The sequence below is a fragment of the Giraffa tippelskirchi genome, chromosome 13, assembly GCF_054371585.1.
Source record: "Giraffa tippelskirchi isolate mGirTip1 chromosome 13, T2T-mGirTip1v1.2.pri, whole genome shotgun sequence".
Taxonomy (NCBI): Eukaryota; Metazoa; Chordata; class Mammalia; order Artiodactyla; family Giraffidae; genus Giraffa; species Giraffa tippelskirchi.
The window spans coordinates 103182792-103203682 of record NC_137287.1 but is presented as its reverse complement, the minus strand read 5'-3'; the positions used below and the strand labels follow the sequence as shown (position 1 = coordinate 103203682).

The following is a 20891-nucleotide window of genomic DNA, read 5'->3' as shown; positions in this document are numbered from 1 at the left end:
GTAGGGCCTCAGTAAGAGCTCTGATCATTATTATTGTGGAAGACAGGGAATCCCATGACCAAGCAGGCATCAGCTCCCACCCCACCTCCACCACCCTCTCAAGAAGCCCACCCTCCAAAAGACAGCTCAGACACCATCTGTCCAGCAGAGAAAAGCCACAGGGAGACAGCTTGGGGGGAGGGGGGGGCATTAGAGAGATGAGCCTGTCCCAAGAAACCTAATCTCATTCTCAGCAGGTGCTAATCCCAGCAGCCTCTGGTGATATCTGAGCCCAGCCCACCCAGTTCCTTGCCCACCCCCACCCTGAGTCCCAGACCCTTGTCCCCTCCTCACCAACTCTGAACTGCCACCAGCCTACTTTCTTACCAGATGGAGCGGCTCCTAAAGGAGGAGGAGGCTACTGTCCCTCTAACTGGGCCCAGTTCTTTACATGGACAGGTCATCAAGGGCTTCAGGTGCCACCTGTCCGGAGGCCGCCCCATACACACACACAGGTGCCAGTTCTTGGGCGTGGTGCTTGATCCAGGCAGATCTAGGCTGGAGCCAGCTGGAGCTAGGGACTCCCACTGTGTCCCAGCTGCTGCCTGCCCTCCCACCGGCAGGCCAGAAACAGGCTTAACTCTCTGAACACCACACATGTAGCCAGAGCGAGTGGTTGCAGTTCTGACTCCAAGTATTGCACTGTTCCAATATACCTTTTTTCTTTTTTAGAAAAGGAATTTATCATAAATAAAACAGACAATATCTTATGCATATATAAAGTTTCAGTAGGAAAATGATCACCTGTAAACTCATAACCAAGTTTAAGAAATCAAACTTCTATGAATACCTCAGAAGCCCCCTGTGTGCCCCTTCAGTTACAGCCACACCCTGCCCATTCTCCTGAGATTTGTGTTTACCATTCCCTTGCCTTTTTTTAAAGTTTTAATGTGTGTGTGTGTGTGTGCGCTTCTGCATGCTGTTAAATTTCATTTAAATGTCATACTGTGTGTATTCATCTTCAGTTTACTTTTTTTCATTCAATATTTTGAGATCCGTCAATGTTATGTGTATAGCTGTAGTTCATTTTCATGTCCCTTTGTAGGATTAATGTCTCAAATTATGTATCCATTCTATTGTCAGTGGTTATTCAAGTTGTTCCCTTGTTTTTGCAGTTTCAAACAGTGTGATTTTGAACATCTGTGTGTGTCTCCCCCTCACATGCACATGTTCAAGCATCTGTCTTGGGCAGTGATTCCTACCCCTTAGCTGCTCATCAGAGTCAACTGGAGGGCTTGTTAAACCAGATTGCTGGACTCCACCCCTACAGTGTTTCTGTCTGGACTGAGGCCCTGAGAATTTGCATTTCTAACAAGTTCCCAAGCGATACTGCTTCTGCGGGTCTTGGGACCGCACTGGGAAACATTGCTCTAAGGTATATACTCAGGAGTGGAATTACTTGATGGAAGGTAATGCCCACATGTTTCCCTGTGTGTTTGTAAGAATTTATGCTGCAAGCAGCAGCATATGAGTTTCCATTGCTTTACATTGTAATAATACTTGATACGGTCAGACTTGAAAATTTTTATATAGCTGGTGGGTGTGAGATGGTATCTTGGGGTTTTAATTTGCATCTCTCAGATTACAGGTGGAGTGGAGAATCTTTCCTTACATCTATTGACCTTTCATGTTTCCTCTTTTGTAAAATATCTATATAATTCTTTGCTCTGTTTTCTGTTGATACACCTTTTTCTTATGGATTTGTAGGCATTCTGTACGTATTCGGAACATTAATCTTTGTCTGCATGTGTTGTGAATGTAGGCTCTCAGTTTTGCAGTTTGCCTTTTCACCTTATATGTGATATCTTTTGATGACTGAAATTTCTTTTTTTTTTTTAGAATCTTTATTGTATTTGTTACAACACTGCTTCTGTTTTATGTTTTGGTTTGGTTTTTTGGCCCCGAGGCATGTGGGGTCTTAGCTCCCTGACCAGGGATGGAACCCGCACCCTCTGGACCGGGAGGTGAAATCTAACCACTGGACCACCAGGAAAGCCCCCTAAAATGTCTTAATTTTAGTGTAGTTGAATCTTTTCTTCCACGATTTACACATTTTGTGTTATGTTGAAGAAATCTTTCCTTAATTTGTAGTCCTAAAGACATTTGTATTTTCTCCTTAAAGTTTTAAAGTTTTGCCTTTAACATTTAAGTCTTTAATAGATCTAGAATTGCCTTTCATGTCATCTTAGTATTTTTGTTGGTGGAATACTTTTATTTCAATAGGCTTTAAACATCTATAAATCTGAATTATTTATAACTCGAGTTGTACCTAGAGCTTATTACATACACTGCGTTAATATTTCATTATTACATACACTGCATTAATATTTCATGTTGAACAAAGGTGCCGTCTTTGGGAGTTTTGATCACATTTAAAACCCTTCCATGATTTTTGTTGGATTTCTTCAAATTTTAGATACGATAATACTATTGCAGTTATGGAATTTTTTTTTTTCCTTTTTTAGAAGCACATATTAAACTATGTCTAGAATTTGCTTCAGAATAATACAGGGGTAAGGGAGAGTGGGTTTTCCAGGTGGCGCTAGTGGTAAAGAACCTACCTACCAATTTAGGAGATACGGACAGGTTTGATCCCTGAGTTGGGAAAATCCTCTTGAGGAGGGCATGGCAACCCACTCCAGTATTTCTTGCCTGGAGAATCCTATGGACTGAGGAGCCTGGTAGGCTACAGTCCATGGAGTCACAGAGTTGGACGCAACTGAAGCGACTTAGCATGCATGCATGCAAGGGATAGTGGAAACACATGAAATCGGATTGGTATGAAGTTGATAATTGTTGAAGCTGAGTGGTGGTAGTTCATTTTATCCCTCTGTCTACTTTTGTACGTGTTTAAATATTCTCATAATCAAAAGTTAAAAATATCCAAGGACTATTTCCAGGGTTACTTATGAAGTAAAAAGCATCTTTTCTTACATTTTATTAGCCACGTGTATTTCTTCCAGAGCCAGTTGGGTCTCCATTTACTTCTAGAGTGTTTTTTAGCATGCAGGCAGATTGTTAAGGAAAACAGGAGGAGAAGGAGTGGTTGGGGGCTTAGGGGAAGAAAGGTGGCAGGAGGAAGGGGGTTTTCAGGCCTACTTGCCAGCCCTTCCCCTAGAGCCTGACTGCCCATATTCCTCCAGAACTAGGTCCCCGCTTTTTCCTTTTTTCTCCTGAGACTATCAGGGATAATTTTTACTGTAACTAGAACCTTCTTTCCCTGTTATTCTACCTGGACAAACTTAACCTAGAGGACAGAGAAACTTCATCGTGGTCCTGGTCCTTTCCTGGGGCCAAAGGGTCAGCAATGAGGGCAGCCCCAGTGTAGCTGGTCATACAGTAGGTGCTATTTTGGTGTCACAAGACGCAAATACCAGAATTGTCTTTTTTTCTGATAGTATGATAACTGGCCACAGGGTCTGTCTTTGGGCAGTCCCAACTGCTTCTTATGGGAGAATTCATTTCTCTCTCTTTCTCTCTTCTGTCCTCTCTCAAACCACCCTGCCCTTAACTTTTTATTAGTTTTCTTGGAATAGATAATATATTCATGGGGTTCAAATTTTGAAAGGAACAAATGTTTCCTTCCCACTTTTTTCTCTTAGCTACTCAGTTCCCTTCCTAGGAGAGTGGACTCTGTAGACATAAGCAATCACATATATTTCCCCTGATATACAAACAGTTATGTGCTATAAATACTGTTTGGTACCTTGATTTTCTCACTTAACAGTGTCTCTAAGAGATCATTCCATGCAGTCCATCAAGAACTTTCTCATTCTTAATAGCTGCAGTGTATTCCATACACAGTACTGTCCTTTATTAAACCAGTTCCCAGTGGTAGACATTTGGGAGGCAGTTTTTTAGTCCCATTAGGGCTGCTCACTGAACAGCCCTATATATTTGTCGTTTGGCCCACGTGTGACTACAGGGTGTCTGTGGAGGATAAATCCCTCAAAGTGCAGTTGCAGGGTCAAAGGGTCTGTGCTCTTGTGATTTTGATAGACATCACCAACATGGGCCAGTAGCAGCAGCACCAGCCCACAAGAGCATCTTCCTCCCTGAACCCTGCCACCAGGGCAGTCAGGGCTTGATTCAGCATACTTACTGAGTGCTTTCCCATGCCAGGCTCTAGATACAAAGATCACACTTTTGTGTAATAGTGTACTATGGTCAGTGACCCAAGCTATTAGGTTGGTGCAAATGTAATTGCGGTTTTGGACCATGAATTTTCAATCATTATAACTAGGCTCAAACATGTCTTTATTAGTCAAACTAGGAACCATTACAATCAACACATTTTTGCTGATGAGAAATAACTTTGTTTATTCCTGTAGCATAAAAATCCATGCTTTGGAATTCAACGAACTCTTAGAAAGCGTTTTCTGCCTCCTGCTGGTTGTGGAAGCGTTTTCCCTGAAAAAGTTGTCAAGATGCTTGAAGAAGTGGTAGTTGGTTGGTGAGCTGTCAGGTGAAAATGGCAGATGAGACAAAACATCTTAGCCCAATTTGTTCAACCTTTGAAGCACTGGTTGTGCAGCATGCGGTTGGGAGTTGTGGAGAAGAATTGGGCTCTTTCTGTTGACCAGTGCTGGCTGCAGTTGCAATTTTTGGTGCATCTCATCGATTTTCTGAGCATGCTTTTCAAATGTAATGGTTTCACTTGGATTCAGAAAGCTGTCGTGGGTCACACTGGCAGCAGAACATCAGTGACCATGATGTTTTTTGGTGCAAGTTTGGGTTGGGAAGTGCTTTGTAGCTTTTTCTCAGTCCAAGCACTGAGCTGGTCATTGTCAGTTGTTGTACAAAATCCACTTTTTGTCACACATCACAATCTGATTAAGAAATGGTTCGTTGTTGTTGTGTGGCATAAGAGAAGACAACACATCAATATGATTTTTTTGATTTGTGGTCAGCTGATGAGGAACCTGCGTATTGAGCTTTTTCACCTTTTCAGTTTGCTTCAAATGTCAAACGACTGTAGAATGGTCGACATTTGAGTTCTTTGGAAACTTGTTGTGTAGTTATAAGAGGATCAGCTTCAGTGATGCTCTCAGTTATCATTGTCAGCTTCCGATGGTTGGCCACTGCGCTCATTGTCAAGGCTCGCATCTCCTTTGCAAAACTTCTTGAACCACTACTGTACTGTATGTTCGTTAGCAGTTCCTGGATCAAATGTGTTGTTGATGTTTCGAGTAGTCTCCGCTGCTTTACAACCCATTTTTAACTCAAATAAGGAAATCGCTCAAATTGGCTTTTTGTCTAATATCATTTCCATAGTCTAAAATAAATATAAAATAAATAGCAAGTCATAAATAAGTCTTTAGTGGTGGTGGTTTAGTCGCTAAGTCATGTCCGAGTCTTGCAAACCCATGGACTATAGCCCACCAGGCTCCTCTGTCCATGGGATTCTCCAGGCAAGAATACTGGAGTGGGTTGCCATTTCCTTCTCCAATAAGTCATTAGCAAAAAAATAAAATAAAATAAAGCAAGAAATGCACGTTAAAATGATGTATAACATAACCACATTTATTTAGAATGTATTCCAATATTAAAAGGTAAATTTCCATAATGCAAAAACCACAGTTACTTTTGCACCAACCTAATAATAGTAAGTTGCAGAGCTGGGATTCAAACACAGGTTTAAATTCTCTAACACTTGTGCTCTTAAATAACACCCTGACTGCCCCTCAGGTGGAGAAGGCAATGGCAACCCACTCCTGTCCTCTTGCCTGGAAAATCCCATGGATGGAGGAGCCTGGTAGGCTGCAGTCCATGGGGTCGCTAAGAGTCGGACACGACTGAACAACTTCACTTTCACTTTTCACTTTCATGCATTGGTGAAGGAAATGGCAACCCATTCCAGTGTTCTCGCCTGGAGAATCCCAGGGACGGGGGAGCCTGGCGGGCTGCCATCTATGGGGTCACACAGAGTCAGACACGACTGAAGCAACTTAGCAGCAGCAGCAGCAGCAGCAGCAACCCCTCAGGAGGAATAGCACATGGTCTCAGAGTCTAATACAGATGAGGAATCAGACTCAGAGAGTAACTGACCTGAAGAACACACAGCCAGGAAGCTGTGGAGTCCCCAGGGGGACTCACATATGTCTGGGCTGAGGTCTCTGATCTGTTTTGAGCTGAGAGTTCTATAGAGTTTCCAAATCTAATCAGGATTCTGTCAAGAGAATTTTCTCCATCCGGAGCTCCAGTTGCTATAGAGAGCCATAAGTCTTATTGGTTCGTGGTGTGTAGTCTCTTGGCCGGCAGAGGGGCCCATTGACATAACCCATCTATGATGAATATACTAATGAAACATAGTTGCTGACATTTATTGAGTACCTGTTATGTGCAGGGTGCTTTAGAGTGCACTGTGTTGTATTTTTAAACCCTCACAGTAGTCCTGCTTGGGAAACATATTGTCCCTATTGTCCAGATTAGTGAACTGAGAGTAAGACAGGTCAGATGCTAGTAAGGACAGAATCCAAGTACAATCTAGTAGACTCAGATACCTTCGCTTACTCACTCTAGTGTCCATGGATATCCCTTGGCTCTCTGCCTCTTTCACTTTTCTGTATTGTTTGGTGCCCTCTCAGATGGAGAATCTGGCTTCTCCACCTCACAGTGACTGCTTTAGAGGAGAGGGTCTACAGCTCCCCTTTACCTCATACTCCCCACCCCTGTCCCCACCGTTCAGGACAGGGTGGCAAAGACTGGGCTGCAGTGTGATGCCCGAGGATTGGTGAGTGGTCGTTGGTGATGGTCTCCCGCTGATGTTGCCTCAGAAAGGACCCTTCTAATCATACAACAGGTGCTCTTTGCACACCTGTGATGTGCTCACTGCTCCCATGAGAGAGAAGAGATGTATAAAGTATAGGCGTACCTCTCAACAACTTAGGTCATGAGACTATAGGTACCTATAAGTAAGGACCCTGAGACTTAGAGTTTAAGTGACCAGCCCAGAGTACACAGCAAGTTAGTGTCAGATTCAGGACTCTGAGCCCTTCCACAGCCTCTCAGGGAGAGTGCTATGGGCTCTGTGCTTTGTGGCCTGGAGACTTCAGATAAAGGGAGTCGGGAAAGATGAACAGATATGGCTAAGAAGAGAGAGGCCAAGGTGTTCAGGACAAAAGACTAAAAAGTGGAGCTGTTACACCACTAAGATATTACAGCTGTGCCTTCCACTCTGCTTCATTCTGTGGGGAAACCCAGGCTTGGGTCACAATGTGATAGCACAGGGTCATTGGCTGAATTTTGTCCAGTGCTGCTTTGCATCCATATATTATCTCACAGGGGCTTCCAGATGGCTCAGCGGTAAAGAATCCACCTGCCAATGAAAGAGATGCAGGTTCAATCCCTGGATCAGGACAATCCCCAGGAGGAGGATATGGCAACCCACTTCAGTATTCTTGCCTGGAAAATTCCATGGACAGAGGAGCCTGGCAGGCTATAGTCTAAAGGGTCACAATGAGTCAGACACGACTGAGCAACTGAGCACACACGCATTATCTCACTGAGCCTCTGATTGTGCTGGGAGGTGTAGAGGAGGTCTTTTGTCAACCGTGAAGGGAACTGAGATCTTCTGACTCCAAATCCCAAGTCCTTTCCACCATCCATGCCACCTCCACATTTCTGAGGTCGGAGAACACAGGCTCTGCAATTAGATAGAAGGGGGTTAGAGGAGGGTTCTAACACCCTCCCTCTGTTTTGTGTCTCTACGGTCTTATAATTTGCAGGTTGAGGCAATTGCAGGTGAAGAACATGCCCTTTAGGAGGCAGGTGTATGTATGCTAAGGGGTCAATGACATAAGGGGGGCACAATAACACCAGAGTTCCTGTAGTGCTTTTTTCAACCCACTTTCAAGTCTTTGATTTACATGTGAAAAAAGTGATGTGCCTCCAGAGTTACAGTGACCTGCCCAAGACTACTACACAGTGAGTTAATAAATTGCAACACTGGGTTAGAACTCTGGTCTCTTGTCACCAAAGAGAGCTTACTTTTTTCTTACACAATGCTGCTCCCCTACCGGAATGGGGGTAGGGTGCAATCCTGCCAGAGGAAGGCCTTGGGGATCGGATCAAAGCACTTTGGAGCTGAAGAGAGAGCCTTAGAGATCTTCTGGTCCCTCCTCCACACTTGACAGATGAGAAGAGTGAGGCCAGGGTGCTTAACTGACTTGTCCACAGCCAGACAGGTCTCTGCCCACCACAGAGCAGTAATAAACCCAGCATCTTGACACTGAGGTCCCAGTTTCTTTTCATACTACCTTGCAAAACTGGATTCCAAATTACTTTTTTTCTATGCAGACCTAAAGCCTCCATCCAAATGCCAACAGTGTACAATTAGAACAGCTGTTTAGTTTGGGCAGTTTTTTCCCAAATAGAATTTCATTCTTATTTTCTCTTTCTCAATTCTTATTAAGGGTGATGTACTAGAAGGGGGAGCAGGGGGAGCTTCAGTAGATGACCTTGGTAGAAAAAAGGTAAAAATTTGATAGATTCTCTGAAAGCTAAGGAGGTCCTCAAAGCCAAGAAATAATTCAGAGGCCAGCCCCTATCCTGTCCCAGCCAGCTTACCACTTGTCCTACCCTGCTCACAACAGGCCTTCAAAAGACCCAGCTTTCCCTTGGCAGCTGCATTGGGTGAACACCAACGGAAATCCCTGGTATTTTTCTTTGCATGACCAACCGTGTAGATGTAGGTCAGGCGTTGCTGGCCTGGCAGTTACAACAGCTCTAGATCTACCCCCTGCACCTGCAGCCATGTGTGCTCAGCCCTGTGGGGATGGGAAAAGAATGTTCCCCTCCAAACAGGGGTCCAGTCCTCAAGGGCCCAGGTAGATGGAGCTGACTAGGACTTAGGAGGGTGCTGGAAGAGACCATCTGGATGTGGGGACTAGGAGGGTGTCTCTGTCTCTTTCCCCACTGATGTCTAATGCCTGGTTAGTAGTAGCAGGGTTGGCACTGCTCTGCTCAGGGCAGCTTGGCGTCATCATTGCTGTTGGAGGAGACTGGGAATGTCTCATCTTCCCCCTGGGCTCAGTTGGGCCCCTAGGCCTGCACCCGAACCCCCACACCTGTCTGGTGTTTACGGGATTGAAGCTGCCACCTTTTGGGACCTAGCCTGTTTTCCTTTCTGCTCTCAGCTGTCTGGTCTCCGTGGACCTTGCCTACAGGTTTATGCATGCCCGTCCCCCATGGTGCAGCCCCACGAGCCTCCTCCAGCTTGGCCTTTGTTCTCTTCAGCTGAGCTGCTAGTTCTGTGCCTGTCCAAGGCGTGAGCTTTCCTGGCCCCTCAGATAGGCTCCATTGGTCCAGCCTCACTGTGCCCATCCCTAGATTGTGTCTCTTCGCCTGCTCTCTGGAGGGCAGGGCTGTGGTTCCAAGCCAGGGAAAGAGCACCTGGATGGCTGCTCTGGACTGGCCTCTAATTGACCAGCTGATTTCTTCTGAGCTTTCTCTGCCGTAGACTTCATATATCTCCTTTATAAAGATATGGGACCAGGATCGGTACTAATTATCTTCAAGATAACTTACAGATGATATGCAAATAAACATTTAAAAATTTTAATAGTGTTTTTATTTTATGTTGATTTTCATTTGTGGCAAATGATACTAGTTTTCTGTTTATAGCAATAATAATATGTTGCCTTTTCATTCCAGTTTTTCATTTAGCAAATACTGAGTGTCTGCCTATGCCAGACACCATTCTAACTACGGGGGAGATCTGCCTTCATGGAGTTTACATTCAGAAGAGACAGGGAATGGTGGTTGGAATGGAAAGTGGCTAGGTAACACTTGGTATTTGTTTGTTTTAATAAAGAGTGATTGGGAAAGGCTTCTCTGAGGAGGAGCCATGTGAGCAGATATCTGCGTGACCCGAGGGAGTGAACCATGTGACAGTCTGTGGTAAGAACATTCTAGATGGAGGTAGCAGGTGCAGGAGCCCCAAGGTAAGAAGGGTGTGCTTGGCATGTTTGAGGAAGAGCAGAGATGAGTGTGGCCAGAACAGAGTGCACAGAGGAGGCTGGTAGAAGACAGAGGTTTGTGTCAGCTGTGCTGAGACGTGGTGGCTCTTCCTCTGAGTGAGAAGGGACTGATAGGCGGGGGAGTGTTTTGAGCAGACAGGTTTGGATCCTGCTGCTTTTAGAGGACTCTTCTGCTGGCTCAAGTGTGAGGGACCAGAGAGGGAAGTAAGAAACGGAGAGATCAGGAAGGATGTGGTTATAACAACACAGGCAGAAAAGGATGTTGGCTCGGACAGTGGGGGTGGTAAGAAGTGGTGGAATTCTGGATAAATTTTGAATATATATTCAGAGTAATTTGCTGACAGATCAGAGCTAGAGAGGACTTAAGAATCACTGCAAGGTGTTCCAGGCTTCCGTACCTGGACAGATGAAACCACTATCATTCAGTAAAAGGAGGAAAAATGCAGAAAGAACAAGCTGGGGAGTAGGTTAAGAATTTTCTGTACATCTAAGTGTTTAAAAAGTGAATCAAACTTATGGACACAGCGGGGGAAGGAGAGGTGGGATGAATGGAGAGAGTAGCATGGAAACAAATACACTACCATATGTAAAATAGGTAGGCAGTGGGAATTTGCTGTATGACGCAGGGAGCTCAAACCGGTGCTCTGCGACCACTTAGAGGGGTGGGAGGGAGGTTCAAGAGGAGGGGACATATGTATAGACCTATGGCCAATTCATGTTGTTATATGGCAGAAACACAATATTGTAAAGCAATTATCCTCCATTTAAAAAATTTTTAAAAAGAGTGAACTTTAATGAAAATAAAAATAAAAAGGAGTCAATTGATAGGAAAATATTCATAATAATCATGACACATAAATAAAACAGAAACAGTGATGGCTGAAATTGTGAATAGAGGAGGCCAGATGTGTCTCTGCTTCCTTCTAGCTCTGAAATTGTACTTTGGTGATTTCAGATATCGAAGTCTCCCATTCATAAAGAATGGGAACTTGAGACTCAGCCTGGAATGTAATAGATGCAAAAGGAAAGCCCGGAGAGGAATCCCTTGGGCCAGGCTTCTTTTGTTAATTTGGAAGGACCTGGAATGTTCTTGTACACATCCTGGCCTCCCAGCGTTACCTCATTCACTCACTCACTGAGCACTTTCTGCCTAGCAGGCCCTAGACACACACAGCACAGCTCTAATGCCCCATCCCTCCCCTTATCAATAAAGCTATGCCCACCCCTACCTGGTTCTGGCTACTCCATGATCCTGCATGTCCCTGGAGGTCAGGTGAGCAAACGGCTTTGATACCAGAAGTGGTTTTATCTCTTTTTTCCTCCCACAGGGTTCCCATAGTTATCAAGCTGGGAAAAAAATTCTCAAAAGCCTTTTAACCCTGCCTTATGTAGATGAGAAACAGGGCCAGAGAAGCAAGCGACTCGCATGGTCCATATCCAATCCATTAGGAAATCCCTTCACCTTTACTGTTAAGAAATAAATTCTGAATCTGACTGCTTCTTTTCAGCTTCCCTGGCACCATCCTGGTTAAGCCACCCTCATATTCTTCCCGGATGGCCGCATCAGCTCGTCACCAGTCCCTTACCCCTGCAGATCTCCACCCAGCAACCAGAGCGCCTTTGTTAAAATCAAAGTCAGATCATGTCTCTCCCTTGCTCAAAACCCTGCAGTGTTCATTCAAAGAACAGGCTCAAGTCCTTCAAGGCCCTGAACATTCTGACCCTTGGCCACTGCCAGACCCCACGCTGTCATTCTCCCCTCATTCACTCAGCTTCAGCCACACTGCAGTCTTCCTGGTTCTTGGAGTGCCCTGAGTGTGTTCCTGCCTCAGGGCCTGGCCCTTGCTCTTCCCCTGCCTTTCCTCAGATCCTTGTGGTGCCTGTTTCCTCACTTCATTTAGGACTCTGATCAGATGTCACCTCCTAAGGAAGCTTTCTCTGACCAGGGTTTTAATTCTGCCCTCTTCAATGTTTCTTTTTAACCCCTTCTCTCATTTAGTTTTCTTTTTAGCTCTTAACCACCATCTGACATTTGTTTGTTTCCTGTCTCATCCTATTAAATTATAAACTTACACAGGTAGGAATTTTCTTCTAATTTAGTCGCTGTTTTATCTCTAGCATTTAACATGGTGCCTGGCATTTAGTGGGCTCTTAATAAAGATTTGTGGAATGAATGAGTGTCCAGAGCTAAGCAGGGAATCCTCCTACAACCCCACAGGTCAACCCACAAAGGCATCATGGTCTATCTTGGAACTCAGCTAACTGCTCCACCAAAGCTACTAGGCATAACTTTTGTTTCCAGGATAATGACCAGATGGAGGGAGGGGGTCTCTTCAAGGACTGGCCTTGCAGAGGCTGGGTTAGGAGACAATAGGGAAGCACAGAGCAGCCATCTGCATACTTCTCTTCTTTCCACCAAGAAACCCAGGGGGGTACCAAGGACATGCCTCTGCCCTGGCCTCAAAATGGTCTCTGATCCAAGGCTCATGATCCTCAGCAAGTAGTGGGCATTGGGTGGGTGAGAGGGGAAGGAAGAGCTTAGTCACATCCTTCTGCATCTGTCATATTGTGCTGGCAGACTTAACGTGCTGTGGAGTCAAACACCCTCACTGGGTAACCAGATCTCAGACAAAGTTTCCTCACCTCTCTGAGTTTTAGTTTCCTCTTTGGTAAAATGGGGACAACACCTACTTGGAAGATTTTGAGAATTCAAGTAGGGGCTAAGTCAGTATGAGCTGTGGGGGTTTTTTGTTGTTGTTATTTGTTTGTAGCTATAAGTAGTGAGACTACAACATGAGAAGCACAAATGGGGCCATTCATTTTTAGCTATAAAAAAACAACAGCTAACTATTATTGAGCACTTTCCATGGACCTTTTAATTCTTGCTGCTAAGGCTGTGATGGCAGTATTCTCACTTTGTAGACAGTACCCTGGGCTTGAAGAGATAAAGGATCTTGCCCCAGGCCCGGCAGTCACAGAACTGGGGTTAGAACCCACACTTGTGTGTGTTAGAACCCACATTGTTGGACTCCAGGAGTTAAGAGGCCTTGCAGGGGGCGGGGTCCCTTTACCTCCTCAGGTCTCAGTTTCCCATCTGTTTAGAGTAGAGGTTGAACTTGCTGGTGGTGGTTGTCTTCTGCAGTTTATTGGTGCTGTGGGCATTGACTGTGAGCAGCAAACCTCCAGGTGGCTCCTCCCTCAGTATCATGGCTACAGAATCCTCCAGTGTTCCTGACACCAATCTCAGGCATCTTGCTATTCTGCACCTTGAGGGGGCTGGTGGACTGCAGTGAAGATGAAATGGGGAGGCTGCAGCCTGAGGGAGCCTTTAGCTCTGAGGTTTTGGTTACAAGGCTGTATGTGAGGGGCTTCCCTGGTGGCTCAGACAGTAAAAAATCCACCTGCAGTGCTGGAGACCTGGGTTTGATCCCTGGCTTGGGAAGATCCCCTGGAGAAGGGAATGGCTGTCCACTCCAGTATTCTTGCCTGGAGAATCCCATGGGCAGAGGAGTCCATGGGGTTGCAAAGTGTCGGACACCGACTGAGCAACTTTCACAAGCTGTATGTGAGAGCATTCATATGTGGTGGGGGGCAGGAAGGGGTTGCAGGGATTTTCTCTCGTCCCCAAATCCTCCAGAGCTGTTGCCTTCTGCTGTGGAATTCCAAACATTTCCGATCAGATAAAGGTGGCTGAAAATACTCAGACTTGTCTGGACTAGTTGGAGGCAGTGCTGGGGTGAGGAGGTTGAGGCCACTGGGGCAGAGCCTGGCAAGGTCTGGCCCTCTGAGGAGCTGGCCCTGGTCACAGATATGCCCAATGCCCTTTGCCCTGGAATCTGCAGATTGGATGGCAAGGCTCAGCAGGCTTTGAAGTGGAGGCAACAAGTCCTTCTACTCCAGAATGTTGCCTCTCACCTTCCACACTACATGACTGGATCTTTTGAATACCCGAGAGAGAACACAGGTAGTCACTTATTTGCCCATGTGTGAGTTGTTTTCACCTTCCTCATGCTGCAGCACTATTGAGAGTCCTTTGAGATGATCCCCTTCATTGTACAGATGAGGAAAGTCCCAGACTTTCCCAGCATCCCAGACAGCGGAATGGACTCACCCCCAAGCAAGCCAGTGACAGCGCTGGGACACAAAACCCACACCTGCTGACGCTCAGCCCATTGCTCTTCACAGCATGCAGCATTGATCAATGTCAGAGTAGGGCAGCTCTGGGCAGAAAGGAGGAGGGAATGGGTGCTTTGGACCGTGGAGTACTTGGAGGCACAGACCCCAGAAAGCAGCAGAGTTTTAGGAAGGGGGTTGGCCCCTGAAATCAAACCTTTGTTCCTTATAGATTGCTACCCTAGTCCCTCCTGCCTGTTGTGTCAACACAGTGCAGAAGATGTCTTTTCCAGAACTTTCTCCTGAGCCTGGGAGAACTTGGTGTCTAGAGAGCCCTAGGTATCCTGCCCAATCACGTGGTGTCAATGAAGGTGGGGCTTAAGAGAGAAGGAACTGGCCTTCTTTCCTTCCCACCAGTCAGCCTACTCAGCAGTGCCTTCTCTGGGCCCAGCACTGGGCTCTCAGCCTAGGGGACAGAGCTCATGGTCAGAAATGAGCAGCTCAGCAGATGGGTGAGAGAGCTGAAGGAGACTTGGAGCAGGAGAGCAGAAGGCCTCCTTAAGGCCTGCAGGTTGAGACCTAAGAAATAAGTAGGAGAGAGCTTGGCATAGGGACCAATGTGAGCAAAAATCCTGAGGCTGAACAGATCATGGTGTGTGAGGAGTAAGCAGCCTGGCGCTAGACAAAGCTGAGGAAACCCTGCAGACCATGGAGAAAGCTCTAAGATTCAAGCTGAGCCTTGGTCTAATAATAAGAACAGTAATAATTACTTAAATTACTGCAAGTCTGCTAGGTGTCACATACAGTTCTAAGTCCTTTATATGAATTACTATTGAATTTTCACAATGTTCTTGTGAAATAAGTACATCTTTAATTCCCATATTATTAATGAGGTCCAAAGCTAAACATCTTAGTCTAATTGCAAGACTTATTGGGTCCCTGCCTGCTCTTTGCTATAGGAGCCCACCTTGGTGGAGAAAAAGAAGATAACTTGTCACCATCCTTGGCCTCATCTAGATAGCACTGCTATTTTATAAATGAGGAAGCTGATACTCAGAGAGCAGCAGGACCTGGCTTAGGGCCTTAACCTTTCTCTACTAGCTCGTATTACCTTCTTGGTTAGCCCTTGGGGGAGTTGGAAGAGAGCAGCAGAGGAGAGAGAACCAGAACTAAGGCCAGCCAGGGCAGGCAGTAGAGGAAAAGAGGCAAAAAGTTTTCCATTAGAGCCGATCAAAGGGAAAAGTTTTCCAAAAGAGCTGTTCAAAAATGAAATGATCCACACAGGACGAAGGGAGCCCCTTCTCACAAGTGTGTATGTGTTGTTGTTTAGTCACTAAGTCTCATCCGACTCTTGCGACCCCATGGACTCTAGCCCGCCAGGCTCCTCTGTCCATGGGGTTTCCCAGGCAAGAATGCTAGAGTCAGTTGCCATTCCCTTCTCCAGAACATCTTCCTGACCCAGGGATGGAACCTGCGTCTCCTGTGTTGGCAGGCGGATTCTTTACTGCAAGTATGTCAGCAGATAGTGCCCTGTAGATAACTCCATGGTTCTGGACTATCCGGACTGAAACCTACTGTGTAGTCAGGATGCTCCAACTTTCCTTTTGTTTGTTTTTTTTTTCCTTTCAGTTTTATTGAAATGTATGTGACATATAGTACCGTAAAAGTTTAAGGTTTTTAGCATAAAGATTTAATTTCCATACATCATGAAGTGATGACCACAGTAAGTTTAGGGAGCATCTATCATCTCATATAGATACAAAATCAAGTAGACAAAAAATTTTTTTCTTATGAGAACTCTTAGGATTTATTCTCTTTAAAACTTTTATATATAACATACAGCAATGTTAATTATATTTATTACTTTGTACATTACATCCCTAGTATCAGTTTATAGCTGGAAGTTTCTACCTTTTGGCCACCTTCTTCCTCCCCCACCCCTCATCCCCCCAAACCCTGCCTCTGGTAACCACAAATCTGATCTCTTTTTTTTAAAAAAAAATATTTATTTGGCTGCCTTGGGGTACACAGGATCTTTAGTTGTGGCATGTGGGATCTAATTCCCTGACCAGGGTTTGAACCTCCCCTCCCCCAGCCCCCTGGTCCTCTACATTGGGAGCATGGAGTCTTGGCCGCTGGACCACCAAGAAAGTCCCTGTTTGATTTTTAAATATAATTGACCTACAACATTATGTTGGTTCCTGTTATACAGCATAGTGATTCAATAATTCTATACAATGCAAACTGATCACCACAATATGTGTAGTAGAGATAAGTCACCATACAAAGACGTTACATAATTATTGACTGTATTCCCCACACTGTACATTTCATACTCATGAAGACTCATATATTTTGCAACTGAAAGTTTATATCTCTTAATCTCCTTCACCTATTTCTTTCCTGTCCCTACCCCCCTCCCTCTGTCAAACACCTGTTTGTTTTCTGTATCTATATCTCTGTTTTTGTTTTGTTTTTTTCCATTTGTTTTGGATTAGAGTCCACATGTAGGTGAAACCATACTGTATTTGTCTTTCTCTGACTTATTTCACTAAGCATAATACTCTCTAGGTCCCTCTGTGTTGTCACAAATGGCAAGATTTCATCCTTTTTTAATGGCTAGTATTTAGTGTTGTGTATTTGTATCATATTTTCTTTATCCATTCATCTGTTGATGGGCCCTTAGGTTGCTTCTGTATCTTGGCTGTTGCAAATAAGGCTTCAGTGAACATAGGGGTGCATTTATCTTTTCTAATTAGCATGTTTGTTTTCTTCACATAAATATACAGAGAGTGATATTGCTAGATTGTGTGTGTGTGTGTGTGTGTGCGCACGCGCACACGCATGCTCAATCATGTCTGACTCTTTTTGACCCCATGGCTATAGCCCACCAGACTCCTCTGTCCATGGGATTTTACAGGTGGGAATACTGGAGTGGGTTGCCAAGATCCCTTCTCTCGGGGATCTTCCTGACCCAGAGATCGAACTTGCATCTCCTGCATTAGCAGGCAGGCTGGATCATATAGTAGTTCTATTTTTAATTTTCTAAGGAATCTCCAGGCTGTTTCCATAATGGTTGTACCAATTTACATTCCCACCAATAGTACATGAGGATTCCGTTTTCTCCACATCCCCGTCAATGATTGTTATTTGTTGTCTTTTCGATAATAGCCATTCTGACAGGTGTGAGATGTTAGCCGATTGTGGTTTTGATTTGCCTTTTCCTGATGTTTCATGATGTTGAGCATCTTTTCATGTACCTGTTGGCTATCCATATGTCTTCCTTGGAAAAATGTCTGTTCAGATCCTCTGCCCATTTTGTAATCTGGTTATTTGTTTCTTTGATGTTGTGTTGTATGAATTCTTTGTATATGTTGGATATTAACCCATTATCAGCTATATCATTTGTAGATATCTTCTGCCATTCAGTAGGTGGCCTTTTAGCTTTGTTGATAGTTTCCTTCTCCATGCAAAAGCTTTTTAGTCCAATGTGGTCCAATTTAAATTTATTTTTGCTTTTGTTTCTTTTGCCTCTGGAGATGTATCCAAAAAATATCATATTACAAATCAAAGAACATACTGCCTGTGTTTTCTTCTAGGAATTTTATGGTTTGGGGTCTTACATTTAAGCCTTTAATCCATTTGAAATTTATCTTTGTGCATAGTGTGAGAGAATCATCCAGTTTGATTCTTTTGCATGTAGTTGTCCATGTAAGTGTGGGTTCATTTCTGGTCTCTCTGTTCCATTGATCTATGTGTCTGTTTTTTCTGCTGGTACCAGACTGTTTTGATTACTGTAGCTTTGTAGTATAGTTTCAAATCAGAGAGCATGATACTTCCAGCTTTCTTTTTTCTCAAGATTATTTTGGCTATTGGAGGTCTTTTGTATTTCCATACAAATTTTATGATTATTTGTTCTAGTTCTGTGGAAAATGCCATTAATATTTTGATAGGGATTTCACTGAATCTATAGATTCGTACTCCATCTTTCTGAACCTTAACTGGGAAGTGAGGATGTTAGGGGTGAGCTTGGGCATCACATGGAAGGTTGGATGGGCATCTTTTAAGGTCACTTTTGAGTCTCTAATTCTGTTTCAAGGCTGAGCCTTGGTCCTTCTCTGGGAAGAATGAAAGGCTGTGGCCATCTACTCATGAAAGATAGGGAGTTCGTACTGAAGCCTGCATACCCTGGAGCCCGTGAGCCACAACTACTGAGCTTGCGTGCTACAACACCTGAAGCCCATGCACCTAGAGCCTGTGCTTTGCAGCAAGAGAAGCTACTGCAGTAGGAATCCTGTGCACCGCAACTGGAGAGTAGCCCCACTCTCTGCAACTAGAGAACGCTTGAATACAGCAATGAAGACCCAGAGCAACCAAAACTAAAATAACTAAGTAATAAATAAAAATACCTAGAAAAAAAGTGAATAGGGAGTTAGTTACCAAGGATGAGATAAGGTTGAGATGAGGGGAGTTTTCAGATTTCCGGGGAATGAATGCATATGAGCAGGTAGCAGCTGCCCAGGAGCCATTAAGCCTTTGGGCTCTGGAGCCAGACTGCTTGGATTCAGATCCCTGCTCTACCATTTATGAACTGGATGGCCTTGGGAGGTCACTTGACCTTTCCGTGCCTGTTTCCTCATCTGTAACATGGTGAGTAATGATAGCACTTACTTCATGGGGTTCTTATGAGGATTCAGTGAATTTACATACACAGCGAAGCTCTTAGCACCATGCCTGGTGCTTGGTAAGTGCTCAGTAAATCTCAGCCATCACGCCCTGGGAAGGAGATCGAGAGCCCCTAAATGAGCATCTGTGCCCCCAGTAAATGCTTTTCTGAATTCTCTCTCTCTGCCTCCAAGACTGGTACCCCGCTTCTGAGCTGAGGAGGTGGAGAGCCTGTGCTGCACTGCTGGGCCTGATAGCTTTCTCAATTCCCTAGCGGAGGTGTTATCTCCTCCCGGCACAACCACTTCCTTTTCTGAGAAATGAGCACATCTGTCAGGCTTAGCTTCTTAGAACTAATGGAGGGGGAGGAGGCGGGGGAGGAGAGCCTGGCAGCTGACAGGGGCAGACTTAAAGAAAGATTACCAAGAAGTTTGCTGTGAGGTTGCCTCCAAATAGCCCCAACAGCCCAGATGGCTTGCGTTCCCCATGCCACCCTCTTCCACCATAATACCAAGGTCACTTTGCTTTACGAAGTGCTTTCATCCCCTTTTCTCACCATCATTGCCGGTGAGGTCAAAGCAGGAGAAACTAAGGTTCAGAAGTAAAGAGGCCCGCTGTGCCACCCACCAGCTGGGCTGACTCAGCTGAGGTGTCAGCCCAGCTGTCTAGCCACCCATCTCTTTGTCCCTGTCCCATGGAGCCACCTCTCTGAGTTACCTACATCCAGGCCTGTGATCCCCAGGGTAGAGGAGAGAGGCTGTGTTCCTCTCATTTTGCTGAAGCCCACATACAACCCGCCCGCCCCCCGCCCCCGTCCCCCGGGAAAGCCAAGGGAAGTGGATTCCAACCACAAACCTCACTTCTTCCGAGTCTCCGCCTGCAGCTCCCTGCCTAGAGAGTGATAAGGCCTCTTCGTTTGCCCCACTGCCCACTTGCCTGCCATATCCTTGAGATCTCCTAGCAAGGCCTCATTTGTCTACTCAGCTGGCATTTGTCAGCCTCTCCCTCAGGGAAACTGAGTCCAAGAGCAGAAAGTGACTCACGGCCTGCCTGTGCAGGGCTTTGATGAGGCCGGGTAAGGTACATTCTTGATGTTCCTGGCACTTTCCCTGGGCTGCTAGGAGCCCCTTCCTCTTCTCCACCTACCTCTTTCCAGAAATAACCAAGCAGGAAGGAAGCAGTGGGCCTGGGCCCTCCAGAGTCACCCTAGAGGAAGGAAGGGCCCGTCTGGCAGCGGTGCTTGTTCTCCACTAAAGCCAGGACGGAAGGGTTTCACTTTCTCTCCTGGCCTTCGTCACATCCTTTTCCTGTGGCGCCCAGTTCCCCTCAACTGGCTTGGGGCCAGAACTCATTCATTCAGCCAGTGCTTCAGGCCACCTTCCTCCTCCTAGAGAGACCCAGGGCTATAAGCCTGGCCCCAGAATATGAACTGGTTCTTCAGTTACCCACTTGAAACAGGTCTCTCAGTATTTCTGAGCCTCAGCCTACCTGAGCTTAGAGTGAGAACCTCTTTCAGTAATAGTGCATGCACCTGGCCCATGATGGGGCCTTGAGGACAGTTGTCCTTTTGTAAGTGAGCAGAGTACTGTGTAGAGGTTAGGAGCAAAGGCACTGGAGCCAGATTGTTGGTGCAGGCAACCCAGTCATGTCACCAGATCACTGTGTGACCTTGGGCAAGTCACAGGTTATCTGTGGGCCTCGGGTCCGTCAGCTGTATGATGGGTTAACAGTAGAACTCACTGGCCCACAGAGCGTAGAGACAGTTTAATGAACCAATCCACAGAAAGGACCAAGGAGAGGATCTTGCAAGGTAAGTGCTCTGGAAATGTCAGCTGCTGCTGCTGCCACTGAGAACCTAGTTCTCTGTGGGTGGAGACAGTAGGGACCCAAGATGGCAGGATTGGACCTCAGAACAAACAAGAGGCCAGAACTCAGACAAATCCCAGTCCTACCACTTGCTGGGCAGAGATTATGGGGGAACACTGAAGCTGCCATCTTGACATCTGTAGAATGAGGCTCCAATAAATGTTCTGAGGGCTGACTGAACGTAGTCATTCATTGTTCATCTCAAGTAGATTCATTTAGAACGGCACC

The 20891-nt window shown here is 45.5% G+C and overlaps 1 protein-coding gene and 1 long non-coding RNA gene across 18 annotated transcripts in view; one reads left to right on the top strand and one right to left on the bottom strand.

Annotated features, from left to right (window-relative positions):
• The window catches only part of BCL2L1 (BCL2 like 1), a 50465-nt gene that overhangs the window by 22357 nt on the left and 7217 nt on the right, over window positions 1–20891 (top strand). The gene's annotated exons all lie outside the window — the stretch shown is intronic.
• On the bottom strand, window positions 5542–20055 carry LOC145533059 (uncharacterized). The gene is made up of 3 exons (XR_014073787.1): window positions 19944–20055; window positions 7444–7684; window positions 5542–7357 (listed from the first exon to the last, which is right to left on the bottom strand). It is a non-coding gene; the product is annotated as an uncharacterized LOC145533059 (long non-coding RNA).